Source organism: Oncorhynchus mykiss, chromosome 27 (genome assembly GCF_057628025.1).
Source record: "Oncorhynchus mykiss isolate SJ-2025 chromosome 27, ASM5762802v1, whole genome shotgun sequence".
Classification (NCBI taxonomy): Eukaryota; Metazoa; Chordata; class Actinopteri; order Salmoniformes; family Salmonidae; genus Oncorhynchus; species Oncorhynchus mykiss.
Genome location: NC_143048.1, coordinates 43,197,501 through 43,202,500, shown reverse-complemented (window position 1 = coordinate 43,202,500; position 5,000 = coordinate 43,197,501). Strand labels below are relative to the sequence as shown.

The 5,000-nt window shown below is 42.3% G+C and overlaps 1 protein-coding gene across 10 annotated transcripts in view; it reads left to right on the top strand.

The window, feature by feature from the left end:
- LOC110508063 (muscleblind-like protein 1) overlaps positions 1 to 5,000 on the top strand; it is a 161,764-nt gene that overhangs the window by 1,290 nt on the left and 155,474 nt on the right. The window lies entirely within an intron of this gene.

Below are 5,000 nucleotides of genomic sequence, written 5' to 3'. Positions count from 1 at the left end.
TGACATTGAATATCCCATTGAACATGGTGAAGCTATTAATTACACTTTGGATGGTGTATCAATACATCCAGTCACTACAAAGATACAGGTGTCCTACCTAACTCAGTTGCCGGAGAGGAAGGAAACTGCTCAGGGATTTCAGCATGAGGTCAATGGTGACTGTTAAACAGTTGCAGAGTTAAATGGCTGTGATAGTAGAAAACAGAGGACGGATTACCAACATTGTAGTTACTCCACAATAATAACCTTGACGGAGTGAAAAAGGAGGAAGCCTGTACAGAATACAAATATTCATAAACATACATCCTGTTTGCAACAAGGCACTAAAGTAAAACGTCAAAAAATATGTGTCCTGAATTCAAAGTGTTATGTTTGGGCAAATCCAATACGACACATTACTGAGTACCACTCTCCCATATTTTCAAGCATGGTGATGACTGCATCATGTTATGGGTATGACTGTCATTGGACTAGGGAGTTTTTCAGGATAAAAAGAAAAATAATAGAGCTAAACCTGGTTCAGTACCCAAAAGACACTGGGAGCTACGGGTGTAACACCCCACCCCCTAGCACGCGCTCCAGCAGGTGTATCTCACTGATCATCCCTAAAGCCAACACCTCATTTGGCCACCTTTCCTTCCAGTTCTCTGCTGCCTGTGACTGGAACGAATTGCAAAAATCATTGAAGTTGGAGACTTTTATCTCCCTCGCCAACTTTAAACATCTGCTATCAGCTAACCGATCGCTGCAGCTGTACATAGTCTATCGATAAATAGCCCACCCATTTTCACCTACCTCATCCCCATACTGTTTTTATTTATTAATTTTTCTGCTCTTTTGCACACCAATATCTCTACCTGAACATGACCATCTGATCATTTATCACTCCAGTGTTAATCTGCAAAATTGTAATTATTCGCCTACCTCCTCATGCCTTTTGCACACAATGTATATAGACTCTCCTTTTTTTCTACTGTGTTATTGACTTGTTTATTGTTTACTCCATGTGAAACTCTGTGTTGTCTGTTCACACTGCTATGCTTTATCTTGGCCAGGTCGCAGTTGTAAATGAGAACTTGTTCTCAACTAGCCTATCTGGTTAAATAAAGGTGAAATACTTTTTTACAAATAAATTTAATAACCCAAAACACATGGCCAAATATAAACTGGAGTTACTTACCAAGACCACATTGAACGTTCCTGAGTGGCCGAGCTACAGTTTTGACTTAAACTAGCTTGAAAATCTATAGCAAGACTTAAAAATGGCTGTCTAGCAGTGATTAACAACCAACTTGCCAGAGACCTGAATAATTTTTTAAAGAATAATGGGCAAGAATTATAAAATTCAGGTTTTAAGAGAATAACTCAGGAAGATACATCTGTAAAAGGTGTTTCTAGCATGAATTGAATAATTATCTAATCAAAATATATGAGTGTTTTATTTTCCATTATCTAAAAATAATTAAAATGTATTCCACTTGGACATAACTGTGTTTTGTGCAAAACATGACAATTACATCCATTTGATTGTGACTTTGTAACACAAGAAAAAGTCAAGGGGAGTCAATACCTGCTGAAGGTACTGTATACACACACACACACACACACACACACACACACACACACACACACACACACACACACACACACACACACACACACACACACACACACACACACACACACACACACACACACAGAATTTCCTTGCAGATGAGCTTGGTTATATTAACAGTATTTTCGTGTAGCCTGCTTTTGTCCAGCTAATATCTTAGCCACCGATCAAGCAACTTTATGGACTAAACTTTCAAATCCTCTTTGCTGCAGATTTATTTAAATTTGTTCCGTGACAATAATGGTCAAATTAAGATCCTATACCTGCACACACAGATACGTACTCTCGCAGTCTCGCACACACTTAAACACACACACACACAAACACAGGCAGAGGCGTAGTACACAGACTCACGTACACACACAGACACACACACGTACACACACCACACTCTGCGTAACGACACGACTCCCGGCGTTTACACAGCGGCTGCCCTTCAGGAAATGATTAAACTCCTCCGTTACCCACGCTGTCTGCTACAGTCAGACAAACCAAGGGTTGTGGGTTTGTGTGTATTTTGGTGTAAAAGTACTCGTTACATTTTGGCAGGAAAATGGTTGACACACTTATCAAGAGAACATCCCTGGTCATCCCTTTTCCCTCTGATCTGGCGGACTCACTAAACACTTAAATGACTGTAAACTATGTGTGAGAGTTGGATCCTCGGAACCTGAATTGTATATTAAATTGTATATTAAATTAAACTGTAAATTGTATATTTTTTTATTATGCTGCCGCCTCATATAAGGAATTTGTAATAAATATTTTAGAAATTCCATTTACTTTTGATACTTAAGTATATTTAAAAACAAATACTTTTAGACGTTTACTCAAGTAATATTTTACTGGGTGAATTTCACTTTTACTTAAGTAATTTTCTATTAAAGTATCTTTACTTTTACACAAGTATGACAATTGGGTACTTTTTCAACAACTGGTCCACAGGAAAACAGGCCCAGTCATTCAGGTGTGCTGATATAGGTCTCTATTACTGTTTAATATGGATCATCATCCAGCCAGGTCGTTCCAGATTAAAGTCAATGTTGGACGTCTATCCATGTACTGAGGATGTTGGAGGATGCCTTCAAAACTGGCCACTAGGGGCAACAGTGAGCCCTGTTACCATCAAGTAGGTTTAGGATTTGAGATGGGGTGGTGGTTGGGGATGGGTTTGGGGTGGTGGTTGGGGATGGGGTTGGGGTGGTGGATGGGGATGGGGTGGTGGATGGGGATGGGTGGTGGTTGGGGATGGAGATGGGGATGGGTGGTGGATGGGGATGGGGATGGGGTGGTGGTTGGGGATGGGGTGGTGGATGGGGATGGGGATGGGGTGGTGGATGGGGATGGGGATGGGGTGGTGGATGGGGATGGGGTGGTTGATGGGGATGGGGATGGGTGGTGGTTGGGGATGGAGATGGGGTGGTGGTTGGGGATGGGGTGGTGGATGGGGATGGGGATGGGGTGGTGGTTGGGGATGGGGTGGTGGATGGGAATGGGGTGGTAGATGGGAATGGGGATGGGGTGGTGGATGGGGATGGGGTGGTGGATGGGAATGGGGATGGGGTGGTGGATGGGGATGGGGTGGTGGATGGGAATGGGTTGGTAGATGGGATTGGGGATGGGGTGGTGGATGGGGATGGGGATGGGGTGGTGGATGGGGATGGGGTGGTGGATGGGGATGGGTTGGTGGATGGGGAATGGGTGGTGGATGGGGATGGGGATGGCTTTGGGGTGGTGGATGGGGTTGAGGTTTGGGATGGGCGTAAATCTCATGACTCTGGATGTTCGATCCCAGTCCAGGACACTGGTTCTGAAGTTCAGATTTTTTTTATTTAACCCTATCCCAAACCTTAACCGTTCCCTGAACAATTTATGAAAAGTGACCCTTATTAACTTTGTTTGGAGAAATTGAATGATACAAAGTAGCAGGAGCAACAAAAAACTATTCTAAATTTGACGTTTAGAGCAGTGAGACTGAAAAGTGGATGAACGTCTCATTCTCCAGTGAGACTGTGAGAGCTTGTTGTCATCATCACCTAACAACACCATCAGCAGTCTCCTTCCACTGTGACTTCCCTCTAGACAGTCTTTCTTTATCAATGCTACAGACACTTCTCTTTTGATCTGCCCCCCCCCTCCTCTCCCACTCAATTCAATTCAATTCAAGGGGCTTTCCCACTCTCGCTCTCTGTCCCTCTGTCTGTCTCTATCTCTCTCTCCTTCTCTCTCTCTCTCTCTCTATCTCTCTCTCTCTCTCTCTCTGGTTCTCTCTAGTTCTCTCTCTCTCTCTCTCTCTCTCTCTCTCTCTCTCTCTCTCTATTCAATTCAAGGGGCTTTCCCACTCTCTCTCTGTCCCTCTGTCTGTCTCTATCTCTCTCTCCTTCTCTCGCTCTCTCTCTCTCTCTCTCTCTCTCTCTCTCTCTCTCTCAATTCAATTCAATTCAAGGGGCTTTATTGGAATGGGAAACTTGTGTTAACATTGCCAAAGCAAGTGAGGTAGATAATATACAAAAGTGAAATAAACAATACAAATTGACAGTAAACATTACACATACAGAAGTTTCAAAACAATAAAGACATTACAAATGTCATATTATATATATATACTATATATATATATATATATATATATAGACAGAGAGAGAGAGAGAGAGAGACATATACAGTGCTGTAACTATGTACAAATGGTTAAAGTACACAAGGGAAAATAAATAGACATAAATATGGGTTGTATTTACAATGGTGTTTGTTCTTCACTGGTTGCCCTTTTCTTATGGCAACAGGTCACAAATATTTCTTCTGTGATGGCACACTGTGGTATTTCACCCAGTAGATATGGGAGTTTATCAAAATTGGATTTGTTTTTGAATTCTTTGTAGATCTGTGAAATCTGTGGGAAATTTGTCTCTCTAATATGGTCATACAATGGACAGGAGGTTAGGAAGTGCAGCTCAGTTTCTACCTCATTTTGTGGGCAGTGTTCACATAGCCTGTCTTCTCTTGAGAGCCATGTCTGCCTACGGCGGCCTTTCTCAATAGCAAGGCAATGCTCACTAAGTCTGTACATAGTCAAAGCTTTCCTTAAGCTTGGGTCAGTCACAGTGGTCAGGTATTCTGCCACTGTGTACTCTCTGTTTAGGGCCAAATAGCCATCTAGTTTGCTCTGTTTTTTGTTAGTTCTTTCCAATGTGTCAAGTAATTATCTTTTTATTTTCTCATGATTTGATTGGGTGTAATTGTGCTGCTGTCCTGGGGCTCTATGGGGTGTGTTTGTGTTTGTGAACAGAGCCCCAGGACCAGCTTGCTTAGGGGACTCTTCTCCAGGTTAATCTCTCTGTAGGTGATAGCTTTGTTATGGAAGGTTTGGGAATCACTTCCTTTTAGG